The sequence below is a fragment of the Sus scrofa genome, chromosome 12 (assembly GCF_054392235.1).
Source record: "Sus scrofa isolate SSC_HxYL_T2T_F1_AM1 chromosome 12, Sscrofa_HxYL_maternal_Yorkshire_Landrace_v2.0, whole genome shotgun sequence".
Taxonomy (NCBI): Eukaryota; Metazoa; Chordata; class Mammalia; order Artiodactyla; family Suidae; genus Sus; species Sus scrofa.
In genome coordinates, this window is record NC_139394.1 from 65443897 (window position 1) to 65468289 (window position 24393).

General features: G+C 50.2%; 1 protein-coding gene, 1 long non-coding RNA gene and 1 other non-coding gene across 4 annotated transcripts in view; 1 reads left to right on the forward strand and 2 right to left on the reverse strand.

Moving 5' to 3' along the window:
• Positions 1-15479, forward strand: part of LOC146398432 (uncharacterized) — a 134648-nt gene extending 119169 nt beyond the window's left edge. Inside the window, exon 3 of the long non-coding RNA XR_014822076.1 lies at positions 15409-15479. This is a non-coding gene — a long non-coding RNA (uncharacterized LOC146398432). The remainder of the gene's footprint in view (positions 1-15408) is intronic.
• SLC47A1 (solute carrier family 47 member 1) overlaps positions 1-24393 on the reverse strand; it is a 93911-nt gene that overhangs the window by 45093 nt on the left and 24425 nt on the right. Inside the window, exon 3 of one of the 2 annotated variants that reach the window (XM_084986432.1) lies at positions 4132-4292. The gene's annotated coding sequence lies outside the window, so the exon portion shown is untranslated. Of the gene's footprint in view, positions 1-4131; positions 4293-8763; positions 8992-24393 lie in introns of those variants that run through there. The other variant, XM_084986430.1, reaches the window with a different exon arrangement.
• TRNAW-CCA (transfer RNA tryptophan (anticodon CCA)) lies at positions 9210-9281 on the reverse strand. Its single transcript has one exon. It is a non-coding gene; the product is annotated as a tRNA-Trp (tRNA).

Here is a 24393-nt window from a genome sequence, read left to right on the forward strand (position 1 = left end):
CAATAAAGTATGACCTCACACCAGTTAGAACGGCCGTCATCAAAAGGTCTGCAAGTAACAGGAAGTTCCCATTGTGGCTCAGTGGTAATCAGCCCAACTAGTATCCATGAGGATGCAGGTTCCATCCCTGGCCTCGCTCAGTGGGGTAAAGGATCTGGCATGGCCGTGAGCTGTGGTGTAGGTCACAGATGCGGCTTGGATCCCATGCTGCAGTGGCTGTGGGGTAGGCCAGCAGCTGCAGGTTGGATTCAACCCCTAGCCTGGGAACTTCCATACGCCACAGGTGCAGCCCTAAAAAGACCCAAAAAAGTCCACAAATAACAAATGCTGGGGAGGGGACAGAGAAAACCGAAGCCTCCTACACTGTTGGTAGGAATGTAAATTGGTGCAGCCGCTGTGGAAAACAGTATGGAGGTTCCTTAAAAAGCTAAAAATAGAACTACCATATGATCCAGCAATCCCTGAGCCTATATCCAGAGAAGATCAAAAAGCTACATGCACCCTGATGTTCACAGCAGCCCTACTCACAATAGCCAAGACATGGAAGCAACGGTCCATCCACGGATGAATGGATAAACAAGACGTGGTACAGTTACACCATGGAATACTACTCAGCCGTAAAAAATGAAATAAGACCATTTGTAGCAACATGGATGGACCTAGAGATGACCAGACAAAGTCAAGTAAGCCAAAGACAAATATCATACCATAGTATTTATATGTGCGATCTAAAAAATAGTACAAATGAACTTATTTATAAAAAGAGACTCAGAAAACAAATTTACGGATACTGAAGGGGAAGGGTCGGAGGGATAACTGGGGCTGTGGGAATTAGCAGACGCACGGCACCATTTATAAAATTGATGGGTACCAAGGAACCAGATTCAAGATCTTGTAATAAGCTACAATGGAATGGAATTAAAAATATACATGCACATATATGTATAACTGAATCACTTTGCTGTACACCTGAAACTAACACAATATTGTATTTTTTAAAAAATAAAGGCCAAGAAGTTGCCTCCTTAGCGCAGTAGGCAGTGTGTCAATCTTATTTCTAAAAAGTCCAAGAATCTATAGATTAAGGAAATTAAAGTCTACAACAGAAGAAGGATTCGTTCTCATAAAACATAAATTCCACACGCACTGCATCTTTAGCACATGGTTAAAGAGAGCTGAGGGGAGCAGGCTTTTGCACCAGCCTGGGGGAAGACAGAAGAGGCTTAAGACACAGCATCCCCCAGCGGAGACAGAGTACCCCGTCCTCCATTCTGGAAAGTTCTGTGCAGCTAAGAATGGCAACTTGGAGTCCTCCGAGGGACTGTTTTTGTAAGAATCACAAAGACTCAAATCTCAGGCGTCTCTGAGCCACGTGTGTGAGGTGTTCCCTAGGGCTCAGGGCTCCATCGGCCCCGAAAGGAAATCTAAGAGATGGGGCAGGGACCTTTCAGGACGTGGGGGTTATTCGGGGGCAGCGCTGGAAGCATTTTCTATCCCTTAGCCCATCCGACTCTATCCCCAGGAATATTAATCACAACCACAACGGCTTCCGGACCCTGGTGGCGGCGGCGGGTGGGGGAGGGCTCCCTGCCACCAAACAACCCTTTGGCACCAGCTGGGGGACCTTCCACTCCACGGACACCGTCTACCCGGAGATGGTGTCCGAGCCCACAGGTTAGGGGTTCAGGCCCACGAGGCGGCCCCTCCTCCCTCGGACACCCATGGCCAGTCAGGCGGTCGCCTGCGCTTCTGACCCACAGGCTACAGATTGGAATCTATGGATTGTAAATTCCAATAACCCCTTCTGGGGTCCAACCGGTTTGCTAGAGTGGCTCAGAGAACTCAGTTTACACACTGCGCGCCAGTTTATCATAAGAGTGAAACAGACCGGGACCCCGCGGTGCCCTCCTGGGAGCAAGTCCCCTCTGTGTCCCCTGTTCCTCGTTTGCAGGAAAGAGGCTTCACTCGCCTTCACTCAATCTGTTCAAGAGAGCAGATTCCAAGGGTTGCTGATGGGGGAAGGAGCGGGACAGGGTCCCGGTTCCTCCTCAAGGAATCTATGTCCTATTATCTTTGAGTTCTTCTGCCCCCAAGGCTGACGGGCATGCTCGGGAGTGACCTCCCCACCAGCCAATCAGAAGAAAGCCACACACCTGCCCCCCTTGGCCCCGACTTTGCCTATAAAACCATCTATGAAAACCGTCGGGGACGTTGGGGTTTTGAGCGGGAGCCGCCTGCCTGCCCTGGCCCTCGCCCCGCGCGCCCCTTGCCCAGACCTGCAGCCACCCTTTCTCTGCGGCAAAATTCCGACATCCCCGCTCGGCTGGCCTCCCTGTGTGTCGGCCACACAACCCTGTGTGTGGTGACAAAAGGAAAGAACTCAGGAACAGCCAGCGGGGAGGGTGGCACAGGGCGAGGGGCGGGAGAGGACACATCTCCACGTGGTCTGAGGACCACACTGCCAGCAGCAGGGCTGGAGGGAAGATTCCAGGGTTCACACTGGATACAGGCCATACAGTATCCAGGGTGTCCTCAGGGCATGGCCCTGAGACCAAGCGAAGCAGAAAAACAACACTGTCCACTGGCCAGCATCCCCACGAGACTAACCCCCATCAGAGACCATCTCCAGTGCCAGCCCCTACAACAAATTATCCCATTTGGTTCCAAGAAAGAAAGGAAGAAAAGAAGAAGGAAGGAAAGAAAAAAGGGAAAGAAAGAGGGAGGAACACAGGCAGGCACTGTTATTCCCTCTAATTATCATTCACAGATAAGAAAACTGAAGCCTGTACAGAAGCAACACAATCCAACCAGGATTTGAACGGAAATATACCTAACATCAGGACACACGTTTCATGCCACTTCAAAGCGTCTAAGACCACGCATCCCATAGCACCTTCAAAAAGCAGGGATTCAACCTGCATTCAATTCCCAACCATCACTGTTTTTCAAAATTAAAAAACAATTAGGGGAGTTCCCATGGTGGCACAGCAGAAACGACTCCGACTAGAAACCATGAGATTGCGGGTTCAATCCCTGGCCTCCCTCAGTGGGTTAAGGATCCGGCGTTGCCCTGAACTGTGGGGTAGGTTGCAGACCCGGCTCAGATCCTGCATGGCTGTGGCTGTGGTGGAGGCCGGCAGCTGCGGCTCTAATTCGACCCCTAGCCTGGGAACCTCCAGATGCCTCCGGTGCAGCCCTAAAAAGCAAACAAAAACAAAAACAATTAGGAATAACAAGGTCCTAATGTGAAGCCATATAGCACAGGGGACTATACTCCATACCCTGGGATAAACCATAATGAAAAAAAAAATACTAAAAAGAATATATTTGTACTGGAATGACTTTGCTACACAGCAGACATTAACGCAACACTAAATCCACTAAACTTTAATAAAAACAATTAGGTGGTTTTCAAATGTTTAATTAATTTATTTATTATTTATTGGTTTTCAAATATTTTAATTTCCCCACATTCAAACTGTGTTTACATGGCTTACTAAAAATGTAAATTCTTTCTGTGAAGATTTCTGAAGTGCCAAGAGGACATTTCAAATTACTGGATCAAAACTCAGTATATTTGTCTAGTTCGTATCAGCGCTGTGCTAATATTAATGATATTAATTCACTGGTTATTCATAATTACACTAATTATTAGTAACATCAATCGCACAGAAACATCAACACTTCAGGCCTCTGAGATCTCAGGAAATGAGACATTTGTACTAATGTTTTACAGCCTGTATTTGTGTCTTTGTGGCGAGACCTATGGCAGAGTGTATGTAAATAAAGATTTTCAGCCTAAAAATATGTTATCATAAATGCATGGGGGGAGGGAATGGAACTATAAAGAGAAAAAGGAGACATGCAAAACATCTATTAAAGAAAAGCTCGTTCTTGTACTTTTAAATCCCTCCTAAGATCAACTCAGGGTGGCGTTTATACCTTGCAGTTTATATTTAAAACAATGATGTAACCGTTTCATTTTAACATGTTACTATTTCCGTCATGCCAGCCCTCGCCACGCTTACATAAGGGGTTAGATGACCACTGGACAACATGCGAGGGGTACGCCGTTTTCCGGAAATCCTTTGAAAGGCGCTCAGACAAAAAGGCTCAGCACGCACGTCTCACCTTAAAGGGACCAGAGGTTCCGAATTCGCGGTCCCGCTTTTGTTGGCTTTGCCTCTGGCGCCCTCTGCTGGCGAGCTGCGTTTCTGCGGCCTCTTGGTTCTGGTCCCCAGGGCGGTCCGGATCCCCGCCTGCGCGCCTCGCCGGAGCCAGGATGCCCGCGGCTGCCCAGGAGCAGGAACAGGTCAGGGATTTGAAGGACCCGTCCCCAGGGTCAGAGAGGCGGCCGTCTGCTCTTACTCATTCATCTAACAGGGGTTTCTAGCCTTGGAAATAGTACCGACGTTAGGAAGGTATACGAACCACAGAGCCAGGCCCCGTTTGAAGCACTCTCGGCAAACTCACTCACTCAGTTCTTTTATTCGGAGGTACGTGAAGATCCAGGCCCTCCCACTCCAGGTGGAGACACTGATCTTTTCTTTTTTTTTTTTTTGTCTTTTTAGGGCCGCGCCCATGGCACAGGGAGGTTCCCAGACTAGGGGTCGAATTGGAGCCACAGCCGACACCGCAGCTACAGCCATGCAGGATCTGAGCCTGGTCTGCGACATACACCACGCCACAGCTCGCAGCAATGCCGGGTCCTTCGCCCACTGATCGAGGCCAGGGATTGAACCCGCAACCTCATGGTTCCTTAACCACTGAGCCACGATGGGAACTCCTGGCCGTTATTCTTTACAGAAGGAGGAGTGGTGCAAGGGGATCCGTGGTGCCTCTGAGCGCTGGGATGCAAGTTCGATCCCCGGCCCAACACAGTGGGTTAAGCAGCTGTGGCTCAGATCTGATCCCTGGCCCAGGGACTCCACAAGCCAAGAAGACAAAAAAAGAAAAGAGAGAGAGAGAAAAAAAAACACAGGCTGCTGAACTCTCTCAGCTTGGTGACTTGAACTCAGCCTACTGGGAGGCAGGTTCTGATGCCCAAGCTCACGGCACCTCCCTGCGGCCAAGGAGCAGGATGCAGCCTGTGTCCTCTTGAGAGTCCTGGCCCTGCAGCAGCATCAGCCTCAGCACACAGATCCTGCCCCAGGTCCTGGAAGGTACAGTGCCCTGGGCTTTGCCACCCTGGAGCCTGCAGACCTGGGGGAGGCATGGCCCCAGCACTTGGGGACAGAAGGCCCAGGGATGGAGTCACTTGTCAGGAACTGTGAACCCTTGTCCAGGCTGCAGTTTCATTGATGTAGGGAGGCAGCTGGGGAATTCACACCCTTTGAGAGACTGAATATACATATGGATGACAGTCAGACCAATGTAAACAGACCTAGGAGTTCCCGGCATGGCTCAGAGGCAATGAACCCGACTAGTATCCATGAAGATGCGAGTTCTATCCCCGGCCTCACTCGGTGGGTTAAGGATCCAACTTTGCCTGCAGTTGTGTAGGTCACAGATGGGGCTGGGATCTGGTGTTGCTGTGGCTGTGGGACAGGCCGGCAACTACAGCTCCAATTCAACCCCTAGCCTGGGAACCTCCATCTGCTGCAGGTGTGGCCCTAAAAAGCAAAAATAAAAATAAATCAAATAAAATAGAACCCAACCCACACTCTGCAGTAACCAGCCCAGGAAACCAACCTGTCGTCTGCGACCACCAGTCCAGGAAGCAGGCTGCCGCCTCCAGCAACAATCCAGGAAGCTGAACAATAACGCCAATTACAATGACCCCCATGTGTCCAAGCCATTTTTTTTTTCTTTGTCTTTTTGCCTTTTCAAGGGCATATGGAGGGTCCCAGGCTAGGGGTCCAATCGGAGCTGTAGCCACTGGCGTATACCACAGCCACAGCAACGCCAGATCCTTAACCCACTGAGCAAAGCCAGGTTTCGAACCTTGAACCTCACGGTTTCTAGTTGGATTTGTTAACCACTGAGCCATGAAGGGAACTCCTCCAAGCCTTGATCAGTAACTGAGAGCTTCCCTAATTTTTGTCCCTGCTTCCACCTCAGGACCTCAGAGAAAGGCAAACACGCCCCCTGACCCATCCCATGCACGCCCCATTTCCCATCAGCCTCCAGATTTCCAGGATAATGGCCTTCACCAGGGCCTCCCCAAGCCTCCACTCCGGCCCACGGACTCCTGCCCGCCTCCACCTGCCTCTGAGTGGCTGCCAAGTGCACATGCCAGAGGCCGAGCCCTCGCCCCAGGTCAATGTGAAGAGCCTTTGCTGGTCTCATGTCCACACCTTCTGCTTCCTTCCTGCCCTGTGCCCTGCACCAGCCAGCTGGTTGGAAGCCAGACGGCAAGGGTCACGTGACCAGTGCACAGCGGTGTCACATCGGGGGAGGGGGGGGTCATACACTGGGTCAGACACAGGGGCTATAAATGCAGACACACATGGGAGACCCAGGAGAGAAGTCGCATTGGAACAGGGTCAGGGACAATGGGTCACATCCACGACATACAGAAGTCACCCATGGGGTCCCACGGGGGCCTCCACCCATCCTCACACAAGCCACCACCAGGGCATCCCATCCCAGAGCGCTTAGACACCTCTGTCAGAGATTTTGTTCTAGAACCTTCTCTGCCTGACCCTTCAGGTGTCCTGGGTCCTTCAGCCCCTGACACTATTTATTGTCTGCCTTTCCCGCCAGCCCAACACCCTGCCCTCAAAAACTATCCACAACCAAGTGTCCCTGGGAAGGTACGACATTCAGTGGCGTTAGGGACTGTTTGGGATTAGGTAACATACTCATACTGCGGCCAAAAATCAAAACATTATAAAAAATGCATGTGCAACGTTTGGTCCCATCTCTGCCCTCTTGCAAACGTATTCCTTCTAACTCGTCATTGGTGGATTTTATTAAAACTATCAGTTTCTGTACCATTACTTTTGTATCTCGCTACCTTTCTGACTTCCTTTCTTTTTAATAAATTTCAGCTCTTTTAGGTTTTCTATGCAATCATATCTTCTGCAAATAATGAGAGTTTTATTTCCTCCTTTGCAATGTCTACACCTTTTTTTTTTTTTTTTTTTTTTTTGTCTTTTGTCTTTTTTTTGTTGTTGTTGTTGCTATTTCTTGGGCCGCTCCCGCGGCATATGGAGGTTCCCAGGCTAGGGGTCGAATCGGAGCTGTAGCCATTGGCCTACGCCAGAGCCAGGGCAACGCGGGATCCGAGCCGCGTCTGCAACCTACACCACAGCTCACGGCAACACCAGATCGTTAACCCACTGAGCAAGGGCAGGAACCGAACCCGCAACCTCATGGTTCCTAGCCGGATTCGTTAACCACTGCGCCACGACGGGAACTCCTGTTTTTTTTTTTTTTATTAGGGCCACACTTGCAGCACCTGGAGGTTCCCAAGCTAGGGGTCGAGTTGGAGCGACAGCCGGCGGCCTACACCACAGCCACAGCCACATGAGGTCAGAGCCACAACTGCGACCTACACCACAGCTCACGGCAACGCCAGATCCTTCACCCACTGAGCGAGGCCAGGGATCGAACCTGCATCGTCACGGATCCTAGCCGGGATTGTTAACCGCTGAGCCTATACCTATATCTCCTTTTTAAAAACTGTCTAAGTGTCTTTGACCTATGGAGTAACTTGGAATAGTTCTCAAATATCCTCATTTGAATAACCTTATTATGTAAGCGGAATTTGCTGAGCGAAAATGGCCTGAATAATACATACGCTTTGAAATTCGCTCTTTCCTTTATAGTCTAGAAGGCGATTGTGTTTCCCACTGTTCCATGGGACTCGAGAGCATCACTCTCTAATTATCCTACGCAAAGTTCTGCGTCCGTCTGATCAACATGATTAATTAGTCAAATCTTCATATCATTACCTGTTCTGTTTGCATCATCAACCAATTAGCTCTGCTGCTTTAGAGATTACCCTACATTTTCACATACTTAGTGGCCTCTGGTGAATAAATATCTTTCCTTTAGGGTCAAACAATCACAGGGGAATTATACCCAGGATCCTGAGACAGACCGTGATGGAAAGTGACATGAAAAAAAGAATGTGCATATATAGATCTACACACACACACATATATATGTGACGGAACCACTTTGCGGTACAGCAGAGATCCGCACAGCTCTGTACATCAACTATAATTTTTCAAAGGTCAGAAAAAGAAATAAATATCCTTCCTTTCACGCAGTAGCACCCCCTGAAAAGGCTTTACTCCCAAATTATGTTCGCTCTGGCTCGGTGCGGTTCTCGTCCAGGACTGTGCTTCTACTGGCCACTCCTGGGCCTGCTCTCCCTGCTCTCCCCCACCCCACCCCGGATGCAGAGGCTCGCCCCCACCTCAAATCTCCTCGGACGCCGGTGCTCCCTGCCACCCCTTCGTGCTTCCCTTCGGGACTTCTGCGAGGGCACAGAGGTGCTTGCTAGGCCCGTGCCCTTCCGCCCCGCCGGGCTCAGCCGACCGGCTGCTAGTCTGCAGCCGCGGATGCTACCGCGCAGCATTGAAGACTGCAAAGTTCTTCTTTTTGGCCGGCTCTCCTGCCCACCTGGGCACAGGGCCGGTCCTCGTGCCCGGCGACCGTCGGCTCAGGACCTGCACACGATCGGGCAGAAGCGGGCTTTGCCGGCTGCTCCACATCGCGGGGAAGCCCTATCCCACCTCCCGGGACGATCTCGGGGCCTCGGGGCTGCGCAGAGCTGCTGGCGGTCCCCACGTGCCCCGGGGCATTGGTCACCTCGGGGGGCGCCGCTCTGAGGGCCGCAGGGAAGTAGGAGCTCCCGGCGCGTCAACCACGCTCCCGGTGCGGGTTCGACCTGCGGACCAACTTGCGGACGCGGACTTCCAGGCTCACGAGCGGCCGGACCCGCGACGCGCGGGGAGGGGGCATGGCTCGCGGGGACACGTGCGGAAGGCGCCCCGCCTCCCGGACCCGGGTCCACCTTCTGGCCGGAGAACGTCCCCCGACGGGCGGGGCTCGCGGGGCGGGGAGACGGGCGGGGGACGAGGGGCGGGGCAGCCCCGAGGCACCGCCCCCTGCCTGTCCCCGGCCGAGTCGCGTGTTCAGAAGGAAAATGAGCGCGTTTTCAATTCTGTCGGAGGATAACTACCCTGCGCGAGGCCAAATCCCGGCTTTAGGGCCATCGTTCGGCCCCCTGCACTTGGGAGGAAAAAAAGCCAACGTGACCCCGACGTGACTTGAACACGCAACCTTCTGATCTGGAGTCAGACGCGCTACCATTGCGCCACGAGGTCACAGCAAGTGAGTGCGTCCGCTTAGCTAAAGGCTTCGTTGAGGCGGCGCCGGCGCGCGGCCTGGGAGACGGAGGAACTTCGTCCGCGTCGCCCGCCCTCTCCCGAGAGAGGCGCCCGGGCCGCTCGGCGCCTGCGCGACCCCGGGACGGAGGCGGGGCGGAGCTTGGGGGACCCGGCTCCCTCCAGTGACCCCCAAACCCGCAAAGGGGTGGGGTCTCCCATCGCGGAGAAACTTAGGGCTTAATAAGCGAGCTTGCGAAAGGCAACAACTTTATCCTTTCACTCATCAAATCAGCTCATTGTATTCGTATTTTTAACTGAAGCTTAAGAAATTGATTTACAATTATGATTTCTAAACTGTAAGAGTAAGCATTGTCTTTGAGCAAAGTCAGAGCGGGGTCTGGAAGAAAATTAGAATCTTTGACCATCCACCATCCAGACAAAACCACGGCTAATGCTGCAGATCTTTCCCGGCCGCATCTACATCCCAAATGCCATTGAACTTTCAGTGAACCCGCAGCACACATCCAGAAAAACAGCCGTGCATCTTCACAAAGTGCGAACGCCCGTGTGTGTCCAGCGTCCAGATCCAGAAAGAAAACGTGAGCGCCGCCCTCCCAGTCACTTCGAATGCATTGCTGAGATGCTATTGCCCTAACATCTTGTTAATGTTCTCACTTGTCACTCGAGAGTCCGCCTGTTTCAGTTAAGATATTTTATAGCATCATTTTAAAGGGCTCATTGTCCACCTCTTGGGAGTCCTAAGTCCCTGCTTTTGGACAGGGACGTTTTTCTTAAATGAGAACGATACAGCTATTCAATACACGAGTAAATACGGTCTTAAAAAGCTACTGAACAAGAAAGCCCTACTCCAGTCTAAGGACAGGAAGCATCAGTCAGCTCAATAAACACAGCAGGCACAACCTTGGTGTTCTTTGGAGAAGGCAAGACCCAGCCTTTGCTGAGGAAGAGGAGCTGCGTCTGTGCTCCCTGGCAGCTGGGGCTGGGGTGGGGGGCGCTCACCACCCCTTTTGGGGGGAGCTGAGAGCCCTCCTTGTCTCTCGGGAAAGGACTCTGGCAGCTTGTGTTTGTGGCCAAGTGTGACACCTGCAGGCATTTGGGATTCACCCCAGGGCTGTCAGAGATCAAGGCTCCACGGGGCCCTGGTGGGGACAGCCAGCCAGCCCAGTGCATGATTTCTGATTCCATGTCCAGATTCCTAGGTGCCAGAGACCAGTCACCTCCTTTCGGCTTTTGGTACCCAGGGGGTGAAGTGGACCCTGATGGGGGCGGGGGTGGGGGGTGGGGGGGAGAGTGGTGGGAACCAATGAGGCTTGGTTCGGGCTGACCACACATCCCCCGCTTCTCCCGGCTGAAACCCTCTGGCACTTGCTGCACAGCCAAGCCGCTGAGAGCCTCCCCACCGAGGTCCGGGGCCGAGTCCACAGCAAGGAATGCCTCGACCCTCTGGCACTTGCTGCACAGCCAAGCCGCTGAGAGCCTCCCCACCGAGGTCCGGGGCCGAGTCCACAGCAAGGAATGCCTCGCCCCCAAGAAAAGACCAGAGATGCTCCTGAAACCCTGCTCAGAGCTTTGGATACACACACGTCCCAGCAGTGGAAGCAAAACCCGGCTTTTAATCCTGGCACCGCCGTGCCCCCACACAAGTTGTGAGGTGCAGTCATGACTGGGACCAAGGGATTAAAGTGGTCGGTGCAGACAGGGTGGGGGCGCCCGCTGCGCACAAGGCTGCAGGGGTGAGGCAGCCATGCAGCTGTGCAGGTCAGGTCCTCTTACTCAAAATTTTGATACCTTGTTCATCGTGGATTTTTTTTGCATCAATTTTTTAAAAAATTAATTTCTTGGGAGTTCCCGTCATGGCTCAGCGGTGAGCGAACCTGACTAGCACCCACGAGGATGGGGGTTCGATCCCTGGCCTCACTCAGTGGGTTAAGGATCCAGCGTTGCCGTGAGCTGTGGGGTAGGTCACAGATGTGGCTCGGATCCTGTGTGGCTGTGGTGTAGGCTGGTGGCTACAGCTCTGATTGGACCCCTAGCCTGGGAACCTCTATATGCAATGGGTGAGGCCCTTAAAAGACAAAAAGACCAAAAACATAATAATAGCAGCTTTTGGCTGCGCCTGTGGCATATGGAAGTTCCGGGGCCAGGGATCAAACCCAAACTGCAGTTGGAAACACTGAGAGCCGTGCTGGGTAATCCAGAGCCCCAGGCTGAGGACAGGTCTCCTCGGAGCTGTGGCCTCCTGGTTGACTGACAAGAAAGGGCAGTCACAGCCTGTGAAGGAAGATCAGGACGCCTCTGGCCTCAGCAGATCTGGGGACAACAGAAAAAGTCCTTCTATACCGAGGAGTGGGGAAGCCACTCCGGCTTAGACGCGATTTAACCCAAGTGTATGGTAGCTAAGACCGCCCGCGTGAAGCCTCGGCTCACCCTGCCCATCTGCCTTCACCAGGAAAGAACAGGCTGCAGTGACCAGAAATCAAGAATGTCTCCGTGAAAAATCAAGATGGGAGTTCCCGCCAGGGCGCAGTGGGCTGAGACTCCAGCTGCAGCCTGCTGCTAATTACTGTTCACGTAGGCCAGATGGCACAGCTCCTGTCTCCACTCGACGTTGCTTCTCTCTCTCCTCTGCTTTTGAAACTTTAGTTGCTGCACCCGCAGCATGTGGACGTTCCCAGGCCAGGGATCGAACCCTCGCCGCAGCAGGTTCAGACAATATTGGGTCCTCAACCCACAGAGCCACCAGGGAACTCCTCTCCTCTCTAATATGTATTTTGTTCTCCTCTGATTCGGCTGTGATGAGATCCAACCAAATCACCCCAACTGCGGGCCCGGACTAGCCAGTGTGACCTTGTGTCATCCGATGGCTGAGGACATGGGGAGTTATGACCCCAAAGTATCTCATCGACCCGATCTGAGTGGTCTGGAAACTCAGACCTTTGCAACATTGCCGATGACTTTTTACAAAGCCCCACTGTGTCCCTGGCACCATGGGAGGCATCTTATACGGTCCTTCATCCCCTGCCTCACCCTCACCTTATGGGCATGACTGCCTCTCCTCTGAATCTGAAAGTTCAAGCAGCCAGCGCCTCGCGAGCAGCCCGGCCCCCAGCCGACCGTCCCAGCCCTCGGACGGGACGGCTCCAGCACGTTCTCTAATCAGCAGGAAGCACTGGCTCTTAGGCCAGCGGCGTTCCTTCCAGCAGCCCCCTGTCACCCACGCCCCCCTTGGTAATGTCACGCCCCTACCAGGGACAGCCTCCCCCCCCCCGTCCTCTCTGCCCTACGGGGGGCCGGGGGTCCTCCAGGGCCTTCGCCTTTCCCTTGAAAGAGTGTCCGTCCAACAAATCCTCGTGTCTCAGTCCGGACTCCAGGCTCGATCTTCCGCCCACGGCTGGGCGAGGACGCGGCCCGCGGGAGCCAGCGATGGGCCGGTGAGGACGCGGACTGCAGCCCAACAGCAGTCTCTGTGCACTGTTCTCCGTTCTTCCTCATTCTCGAAATAACTCCCTTTGGGGAGCCTTTGCTGGTGGGTTTTGTTTTTGTTTTTTTTTTAAATTTCCGGAGGGATTTTTCAGCTTTGGGCTTCCATTCGCATCTTGGCAGCATAAGGACGCCTGCGTTTTCGCAGAGATACTGTGAACGCTTGATCTGTTGTCCTGTCTGCTGAGATGCTCTCTTTCTGAGGGGGCGTGATCCTAAGAATAAAACAGGAATAATTACGGGCGCCCAGGAGGCTTCAAGAAGTTCCGGCCGGGGCCTTGGGCTCCCATCTCCCTCAGGACAACCACTGGCCAGCCAACCCAGGGGTCCCTCCGGAGGGAGAACTGCACCCCCGCACCTCTGCGACCCGGGGTTCGAAGCCCAATTCTGAGGTTCCGACGTTTCTGCAATGTTAGGCTGCCTGCACCTGTCAAAACTTCTCGCCACTCCTGGGACCCGGTTCCTCCTGCTCCACTTGGGTTTCTTCTACAGGCCATGAGCCTACTGTAGTTCCCATATGCTCATTTTTTTTTATTTTTATGTTTTTTAGGGCCACACCTGCAGCATATGGAAGTTCCCAGGCGAGGGGTCAAATCAGGGCTGCAGCTACCAGCCTTCACCACAGCCAGGGCAACACCGGATCCGAGCTCCATCTATGACCTACACCACAGCTTGTGGCAACACTGGATCCATAACCCACTGGGCGAGGCCAGCAAGGCAGCCTGCGTCCTTGTGGATACCAGTTGGGTTTGTACCTTGCTGAGCCACAACGGGAACTCCTAATTTCCTACAGTCTCAATGCAGTTTCTTGGATGGATGTTTCCAGAGGGGCAGTGGGTCCTGAGGCCATGGAGCTCTCCTGCTGGCCATTTCTGCTGATGCCAAAGGCAGCCCGGGGACCGGACGCTCTCCCGGGGCATGGGTGGTGGGCTCAGACTGGGGATGTGAGTGAGAACGGATCTGGGAACTTGAAGATGAAGGGTGAAAACTCACACGGCGAGCAGAGGTTCCCAGGAGCGTGGGGGCCCATGGCCCAGGGTGGGTGGGTCAGAACCACCGCTGCAGGTCCCTGTCCACCCAGGCCTGGCTTTGGACCATGGACTCCGAAGCACCAAGGCCATCTGTGTGCCTCTCCTCTTCGACCTGGCATCTCTGAACGGAGGTAGAGCAAAATGCCTCCTGCTGAGTCTGTGACTTTCAAAAGGTTTCCGTTTAGGGGTCTTTCACGGGTTTGGGAAAGTGAGGGCCTGGACTGATCAATCTCAGGCTGCCACCATTTCTCAGGTCCCCCGTCTTTAAAATCTGCTGCCCGGAGGTGGAGGAGGGGAAGAGACCCCTTTAAAGGAGAGACGGGAGGCTGTCACCTACCACAAGCTCCAACCTCACGGGCGGGGGCTGCCAGCTCCAGAATCCCTGCATTTGAATGAGTTGAATGACGGGTCGTCTCAGCTGGTCCTTTTTTACTCACTCAGTGAATTTGACTCCATTTATAGGTGTACAAAGGTCATCGCAACCCAGTTGTATCGCATGGCCATCCCAAACCCCCCAACCTGTCTCCTTTGGAAACCAGAAGTTTTGCCAAGTCTGTGAGTCAGTATCTGTTCTGCAAAGTCCATTGTCATCTTTTTTTTAGATTCCACATGCTGCGGTTGGCGTCTCACTGTCTGACTCACTTCTCGTAGCGTGACCATTTCTAGGTGGTTCTGGAGACTGAGACACCGCAAGGCTGCAGCTGACAGCCTGGAGCCCAGGACGGCCAGTGGCACAGGTCCCATCTGAGAGCTATGGTGTCACTCGGTCCGAGCCCCTCTCTGAACGCGAGAGACCAGGGGCCCAGCCGAAAGCCCCTCAGGGAGAGCAAGTGTCCTGCTCGGGCCCCTATAGATTAGACGGGGGCCACCCACAGGCGGAACGCCTTCTCAGTTAACCATTCCTTTCTTTTTTCTTTGGCTACAACCTGCAGCAGCTTGAGGTGGGATCTCAGTTCCCAGACCAGGGATTGAACCGGGGCCAGAGTGCCGAGTCCTTAACACTGGGCCACCAGGGAGCTCCCCCAATTCAAATTTTCATCTCATCCCAAAACACCCGCACAGACACATCCCACATAGTATCTGACTAAATATCTGGCATCCCGTGGTCCAGTCAAGCTGATACATGAAACAAAGCACAAACTAGAGAAGGACGTTTTCCAGGTCAATCTGACTGAATCTATCGACGTAAATTTTTTTTTTTGTCATTAGAACCAATAGTTTCATTATATATTTAGGTAACTCTCCTGGAGAAATATTAGTGCATAACCACAAGAGGCATGTAAAGCTTATTCCCATTAAATGGTTTGTATCAGCAACAGTGGAAGGATGTCTATGTGCCACCAAATGGGAACATAAAAACGTATTGCCATTCACTGAATGTGAATGTGGCGATTATGTGGCAATTAAAAATACTGAGGTAGGAGGTCCCATTGTCGCTCAGCGGTAACAAACCCAACTAGGATCAGGAGGACGAAGGTTCGCTCCCTGGCCTCACTCCATGGGTTAAGGATCCAGCGTTGCCACAAGCTGTGGCACAGGTTGCAGACTCGGCTTGGATCCTGCATGGCTGTGGCTGTGGTGTAGGCCGGCAGCTACAGGTCTGATTCCACCCCCAGCCTGGGGACTTCCATATGCCGCAGGTGCGGCTCTAAAAAGACCAAAAAATAAATTAATTAATTAATTAACTAATTAAATAAAATAAAAAATTGAGGTAGACGTATATTTAGCTACTTGAAAATATCTAATATGCTTTTTTTAAAAAAAAGTTGAAGAACTATGCATATAATACAATCTGATATTTTTTTCTGGCCACAATCGCATGCAGACGCTCCCAGACCAGGCATCAAACCCACACCACTGCAGGGACAATGCTGGATCTTTAACACACTGAGCCATTAGGCAACTGCAATCTGCTTCTAAACTGTATATTTTAAATATATTAAAGTATTACTGTAAGTAATACATAATACATAAGTACAAGAGCTCTAGAGAGAGTTATATAATTCTGGGATGGGAAATTTTCACTCTATGCATTTCTGTTTGCTTAATTGTTGTTTTTGCTTTTTGGGTTTTGTTTTTTTTTTTTTTTGTATTTTTGCCATTTCTTGGGTCGCTCCCACGGCATATGGAGGTTCCCAGGCTAGGGGTCGAATCGGAGTTGTAGCCACCAGCCTACACCACAGCCACAGCAACGTGGGATCCGAGCCGCGTCTGCAACCTACACCACTGCTCATGGCAACGCCAGACCTTTAGCCCACTGAGTGAGGCCAGGGATTGAACCATCGTCTTCATGGATACTAGTTGGTTTCGTTACCACTGAGCCACGACAGGAACTCCTCGCTTAATTGTTAATAGGAAAACAGTTCCTTGCATCCCTTGTGTTACAGGAGGTTTCCCTGGTGAGTTTCCAGGGTACCAGTACCTAGAAGACCAGACCTCCTGTCCTGTCTCTTGTCTAGCCACGGGCGAGTCCCTAGATTTCAGAGGGATTTATGGCCACATGTAACCATGGAATGGATTTTTCTGACACCAATTTCTCTGTGGTTTCCCTCCCAGTTGTTGGATTTTCTTTTTCTTTTCTTCTTTTTTTTTAGCCATACCTGCAGTTTATGGAAGTTCCAAGACCAGGGATTGAGTCTAAGCCACAGCTAGAACCTACACGGCAGCTGTGGCAACAGGGGATCCTTAACCCACTGAGCGAGGCCAGGGATTGAACCTGCGTCCTCATGGATACTAGTTGGTTTCGTTACCACTGAGCCACGACAGGAACTCCCATTACCAGGGATCCTTAATCCACAGCACTAGGCCGGGGATCAAACCTGCGTCTCAGCAGAGACCCAAGCTGCTGCAGAGACAGCGCTGGATCCTTAACCTGCTGCACCACAGTGGGAACGCCTGGCTTTTCTTTTTTGTAGTTTCAGTTCCTTCCTCTTGCGGCGAACAGTGTGGGTAATGGCTCAGGATAGAACCTCAGCAGTTATTGTTGCTGTTTCCTCTTGCATCTGAAAAAAGATGGGATCTGAGAACGTCCATCAGCGGAGGAACAGCAAGCCTGGGTCCCCACGGCAGGGTGACCTCGGGCTTAGAGGGAGTTTCCTCGGGGATTCCTGCAGACTCTGGTCCTTCACGGCTTCGTTAGACTGAAATGTCTACAACGGCTGCTCCTACGAAATAGTTAAGTCTACTACACAAAATAAAATTTACCGGAGGCGGACAGTCAGACGGCCCAACCAAATGTCTTTACAAGTTTGCTCTCCAACCAGTGACAAGCCTGGGACTTGTTTAAAAACAAAATTCAACCGAGTAAACTTGAAATTGACCGTGTTCAATGATTCCTGAATCAGGCACCTTCTCATCCAGCAAGGAGAAAGGCAGCCCGAGGAGCTGTACAGAAGGCAGGCTTTTATAGGCAAAAGGAATGGAAAAAGAAGTTTCCAACAAAGAGTGGACCGTTCCAGGCAGGGTCCCCTTCCTTTGAGGGGGGCGTGGGGGTCCATCATGCAAATGAGCTCCTAGTGCTGGTCTGGCAACTCCAGGTTGACTGGTTAAAGGTCTTATTCCTGGGAGAGGCTGATGGCAATTAGTTTAGATATTAAGTTATTCTTTGCGAGTGATATTAAGATAGTACGTTGAGATATTAGTTTAGATATTAAGCTATTCTTTGCAATTTGGGGCCTATTGTTCCTTTTTTTTGACAGACTCTACTCCCTTCTCAAGGCCTGTGGTGGGATTATGAGTAGAAGTTATGGCTCTGAGAGAGAGGTAAGATGCTATATTAGACCCCCCAGGCTGCTGCAACAAGGAACCACAAACTGGGTGGCTTAAAACAACAGAAATGTGGAGCTCCCGTCGTGGCTCAGTGGTTAACGAACCCGACTAGGAACCATGAGGTGGTGGGTTCGATCCCTGGCCTTGCTCAGTAGGTTAAGGATCTGGCGTTGCCGTGAGCAGTGGTGTAGGTCGCAGACGCGGCTCAGATCCCAAGTTGCTGTGGCTGTGGTATAGGCCGGTGGCCGTGGCCCCAACTGGACCCCTAGCCTGGGAACCTCCATATGCCATGGGAGTGACCCTAGAAAAGGCCAAAACAAAAGAACCCAAGAGAGATGTGTTCTCTCACAGTCCCAGAGGCGGGAGGTCCAAAGTCAAGGTGGTTGCAGGGTGGTTCTCTGGAGGTTCTGAGGGCGCGCCTGTTCCCTGCCTCCCTCCTGGCTTCTGGGGTTGCTGGAAGCCCTTGGCCTGAAGCCACACCCCTCCCATCTCAGCCTCATCTTCACACGACGTCCTCAGTTCTGTGTCTGTCTCGGATCTCCCTCTCCTTTCTCGCACAAGGACATGGGTCACTGGATTTATGACCGACCTCAAATCCAGGGTGACCTCATCTCGAGATCCTTAGCTGAACTGTGTCTGCAAAGATCCTGTTTCCAAATAAGGCCGCAGCTGAGGTTCTTGGTGGGTATATGCCTTTTTGGGTGACACTATTCAACCCACTGCAGATCCGTCTCTTGCTTGCAAATGGCCTGGGTCTCTGGTTGCTCCAGACTAAGACTTTGACCTTGGGCATCTCCCATAGCCTTCGTGATGTTTCGTTTCCTCACTACCTAAAGGAGGTTTGGTCTTCCCTTGGTCTGCATCACTCACTCAGCCTTGCATTCAACAGATATGGCATCATGGGCTCTGTCCGTCTTTGCCGCCTCCCGGGAGCTTTCACAGTAAAGAACAGGAGCCGGGGGGATGCCAGCAAGATGGCAGAATAGGAGGTCTCATCCCTTACTCCCAACAGAGACACCCAATTAACATCGGAAACACCAAAATACCTTCAGGAGAACTCCAGAAACTGGCTAAGAAGTTGCAGAATCCCCAGGCAAAGGCAGAGCCAAGAACAGTCACGCTGAAACGTCTAAGAAGAGCCTTGGCTTTGTTTGTGCTTGCCCCTCCCCCAGCTAGCACAGCCTGTCCCTGGGGGTGGGGGTGGGGGGTGTGTGTCACCATTCTCCGGGGAATGGCTTCTGTCTCTCTGGACTCAGAGGGCAAAGAGGCCAATGCAGTTTGGATGTCCAGAGGGTGCAGAAAGCAAGGATGAATGAGGGCAGCTGTCAGCAGCACATGGGACCCGTGGTGCTGCAGAGGGAGGCCAGGGCAGCTCAGTGTGATCAGAAGATGCTCAACTTAGCAGCTTCTTCCCCAGGAGAGAGGGAGACACGAAGAGCATGAGTCCAGCAACCTGGCTTTTGGAAGATCTGCCTGAGAGCTGGTGTCTATCTCCTTCGCTTTGGGGAGCTGACAGGCAGGGGGCCAACTCTGATGCCTGGGGGCTGCAGAGAACCAACAGAGAACCAGGGAAATGCAGTACCACACACAGACACCAGAGGGAGCAAGGGATTATGTATTCAAAACAAAACAAAACAAAACAACCACCCAGAGAATTTGCACCTGCTCCCCAAGATTTCAGAGGCCCAAGAATCTCTGGATGGGCTAATTAGTGAGGATCTTTCTTTGTTTGAAGACAGTCCCTAAAGATTAGGAGAAATTACTTTTTCGAAGCATAAAACTCAGCAAATAATCACAAGTCACATGAACAAAAAGAAAGATGTTTCAGTCAAAGGAACAAAATTAATCTCCAGAAACCAACCAAAAGAAACAGATATCCATGAATTACCCGATGAATGATTCAAAAGTAACTGTAAAAGAAGCTCAGTTTTCTACCAGACAACATAGACAGACACCTAAATAGAATCAGAAAAATGATGCATGAACAAAATGAGAACATCAACAGAGAGAAACTATTTAAAAGAAACCATACAAAGTATAAACTGCAGAACACAGTAACTGAATTTCAAAGTTCACTTGAGGGGTTCCATAGCCAACTTGATCAAGCAAAAGAATCAGCAAACTCAAAAACAAATCATTTGAAAGTAGAGTCAGAGAAGCAAAAAGAGGAAAAGAGTGAAAAGTGAAGAAAGCCCAAGTAACTCATAGGATGTTTTCGAGTTAACCAATACAGACATTACGGGAGACCCGGAAGGAGGAGGGAGAGAGAGAGAGTGCGCATGCAAGGAATGAAACATTCGTTTGAAGTTATCATGGTCAAACTCTGAGGAAGGAAATGAACATCCAATTTAAGAAGCCAGAAAAACTCCAACTAAGATAAACCCAAAGAGGCCCACACTGAGACACATTTTTTTATTAAACTCTCAAAGGTAAAAGAGATGAAGTTCCCACTGTGGCTCAGGGGGTTAAGGACCTGATGTCTCTGTGAGGATGTGGGTTCAATCCCTGGCATTACTCAGTGGGTTAAGGATCCAACATTGCGTCAAGCTGTGGTGTAGTTTACAAATATGGCTCAGATCTGGTGTTGCTGTGGTTGTGGTGTAGGCTGCAGCTGAAGCTCCAATTTGACTCCTGGCCTGGGAACTTCCACATCCCACAGGTGCAGCCTTAAAAAAATATAAGTAAAAGAAAATTTTTTTCTCTTTTTAGGGCTGCACCCATGGCATATGGAAGTTCCCAGGCTAGGGGTTGAATCGGAGCTGTGGCTGCTGGCCTACACCCACACAGCCACAACAATGCCAGATCCGAGCCACAACTGCAACTTACACCACAGTTCACGGTAATGCTGGATCCTCAACCCACTGAGCAAGGCCAAGGATTGAACCTGTGTCCTCACCAGTGCTAGTCAGATTCATTTCCACTGAGCCATGACAGAAACTCCAAAAAATCTTGGGAGCAGTTAGACAAAAGTGACTTGTCATGTTTAAGGGAGCTCCCATTATATTATCAGATTTCTCAGCAGGAACATTACAGGCTGGAAGGGAGGGGGTTGGTATATTCATAGTAGTAAAAGAAAGAAATCTTGCCAACCAAGAATACTATAGCCGAAACAACTATCTCTCAAGAATGAAGGAGAAATAAGGGACTTCCTAGATAATCAAAGGCTGAGACTGTTCGTCACCACAAGACTTACTGTATAAGAATTGCTGGAGGGCATCCCCTCAAGTTAAAATGAAGGATGCTAGAGAGGAATGTGAAAGCATATGGAAACATAAAGTTCTCCGGCAAACAAACAGGAATCCTGTAATCCTGTAACATTGGAGGCCAATGGCTCCTAGTCAGATTTGCTTCTGCCGCGCCTGGAGGGAACTCCAAGAGACGTTTTTAGACGTAGGAACACACAGGCTGAAAATGAAGGGATGGAAGAAAGTGTTATGCAAATGGTAGCCAAAAGAGCAGGGGTGGCCATGCTTACATCACACAAAACAGACATTCGGTCAAAAATGTCAGTGAGGGAGTTCCCGATGTGGCTCAGTGGAAACGAATCCAACTAGGAACCACCAAGTTGTGGGTTTGATCCTTGGCCTCACTCAGTGGTTAAGGCTCTGGCATCGTCCGTCGTGAGCTGGGGTGTAGGTCGCAGATGCGGCTCGGCTCCTGTGTTGCTGTGGAGCTGTAGCTCCAGTTTGACCCCTCGCCTGGGAACCTCCATATGTCACCAGTGCGGCCCTAAAAATCAAAAATAAAATCTCAATGAGACCAAGACGGACATTATATAACGATAAGAGTAATTCCCTAGGAAGATATAAGGATTATACATTGGTAGTCTGCAGGTCTTACAATTGAAGAGCAAGACAGATGCTCTTGCTGTGTAGTTTCTGTAACACTGCCCAGAACATCAAGTCCACGAAGCCAAATCCAATGAGGATGCTAGACAAAGGGATGCAGATGTTTCTGGACACTTTTAGAAGGATGGCAGCATTAAGACATAACCTCCTTCCCTTAATCGTATATACATGACTCATGTAACAGAGGGGAATTTTTTGAAGGCTTATCTTGACGAGATTTTTCTTGACTAGCATCCAAGTTAACCAGGTGTGTCCTTTGCAAATTACCACTGGCGAGTTTATCAACTGCTTAAAAAGACAGAACATCAAAATATGTCTTTTCTAGAACAAGAAAGAGAGTTGGGGCTCAGGAATGTGGTGATTGTATCCTTGACAACAACCCAGTGTCCCTAGATTTCCCATTGATTTGGGTTCTGGTGAGAACTAGAACTTTTCCCAGGCAGGACAGTCCTACTTTGTTTCAATCGAATTATAGCTGATTTACAATGCTGTGTTAGTTTCTAGTGTACAGCAAAGAGATTCAGTTATATATACGAGCCTGAGATGTGAGAGAAGCCCAGGAAAAAGTCAGGTCCCAAAGGAGGTCATGGAGTATATTTTATATATATAAATATATAATTTTCCATTAGAGTTTATTATAAGATACTGAATGCAGTTCCCTGTGCTATACAGTAAATCCTTATTGTTTATGTATTTTATATACAGTAGTGTATAAGGGTAGACCTACTGTATTTCATAAATTTTATTTTACTTTTGCTCTTAAGGGCTGCACCTGTGGCATATGGAAGTTCCCAGGCTAGAGGTCAAATCAGAGCCACAGCCACGCAGGATCCAAGCTGTGTCTGCCACCTACACTGCAGCTCACAGCAACGCCGTATCCCTGACCCACTGAATGAGGCCATGGATTGAACCCACATCCTCATGGATACTAGCTGGATTCATTTCCACTGCACCACAAACAGGAACTCCTGTTTCATCAATTTTAAGTCTGAAAATAACTGTCTCATCTGCCTACGACAGGCAATTTTTAGGGAAAGGACATTGAAGTCCAAGGCAGATTTGTGGGCAAGGAATTCCTCTGGATTCATAATTCAGAGGGAAATCTGCTTTACTTTAGTATCCTGGGGTTGATTTTTCTGCAGTTGCTCCAGTAGGAGAATAAGGAAAGAAAGAAAGAATTGTATAGTGATAAAAGAGATAAGTCTGTATTGAAGGTAGCGTTTTATTCAAGAAAACAGACAAAAAGAAGGCAGAGCAATGGAATTTAGGGTGGAGTTCAGAAAAGAGGTTTCTGAGAAATTAACACCAGCCGAGACTGAAAGAACATGAGAATGGGATAAGACTGTGTTGGACATATGGCTCAATGTGGAGGTCACAGCAATGCTTAATTGTGTAGTTCTGAGAAGAGCTTCAGAGCTTAATCTCCGGATGCCTGGGGACATATTAACTGAGTTGTGACTAAAGGAGGAATAATCTCTGCTGGTTTGGGGGTAGGGGAAGGTCTGGCTTCCCTAGGAGATGTTACTTCATTTTAGGTTCCGACAGGGAAATTCATACAAAGGTCATGGACACTGCTGTGCCCATTAGATAGTGATGGGCTAAGAAGCAGCAACAGGGGAAACAGGTAAGTCAATGGGACAGTGTGTAGGGTGAGAGGAGAGTGGGGCTAGGATTACGTCTTGAGATGTTCCAGAGGTACTTACTGAGGCGTTCTTGGCAGAAGAAGTGGCACGAGCAGTCTGGAGATAGACAGGAGCCTGAGATAGGAGAGAAGCCCAGGAAAAAGGCCGCCAAAGGAGGCCATGGAGCCAGGTTTGAGCTACACTCATTGAACTTATTTATGGGGGTTTTCTAGGGATGTTATCAATATCTATTTCCAGAGACATCATGGGTGATACTAGGAGGGAAAAAGGTAAGGAGGATGTAAGGCTAGGTGCCTTCTTTTTCGGTTTGTTATTTAACTTCGATTTTATTCTCGCCATCGTAGATCTGTTTTGTGGCCAAGCGTGTGATCTACCCTGGGGAATGTTCCATGGGCACTCAAGGAGATGCATATTCTGTTGTCTGGTGGCGTGTCACAAAGCTGCCTGTTGGTCTAATTGGCTCATGGTGGTGTTCAAATCTCACTTATTGACCTTCTTCTCATCCATTGTTTTATCCATTATTGAAGGGGGGGTGGGGTATTGAAGTCTCCAATGATTAATATGAAATTGTCTGTTTTTCCCTTCATTCCTGCCCATTTTTGCTATGTATTTTGATGCTCTGTTATTAAGTACAAGAATGTTTAAAATTGTTGTAGCTTCTGACGGATTGACCCTTTTATCATTATAAACTATCCCTTTATATGTCAAGATTTTTTTGTCTTCTGTCTTTTTAGGGCCATACCTGCAGCATATGGAGGTTCCCAGGCTAGGGGTCGAATCAGAGCTGCAGCTGCCAGCCTCCACCACAGCCACAGCCACGCCAGATCTGAGCCATGTCTGCGACCTGCACCACAGCTCATAGCAATGCTGGATCCTTAACCCACTGAGCAAGGCCAGGGATTGAACCCCCAACCTCATGGTTCCTGGTCAGATTCGTTTCCACTGCACTACGATGGGAACTCCCTCAGGAATTGTTTTAAGTTTATCTGGTCTGATGTTAGTACAGCCATTCAGGCCTATTTGTGGTTCCTGTTTACATGATACCTGTTTTCCACATTTTAACTTTCAATCTATTTCTATCTTTAAAGTGTATTTCCTGTGGACAGCGTATAGTTGGATTTTTTTTTCTTTTTTTGGCCATAGCCATGGCATAGGGAAGTTCCCGGGCCAGGGATCAAACCAGCAATGCCACAGGGAAAAGCCAGGATCTTTTTTTTTTTTTTTTAATCCAGTACAACAAACTTTGCCTATTGTTTGGATTGTTTTATTCATTTACATTTAATATTACTAATTTGGGGGGAGCTTTTTTTAGGGCCAT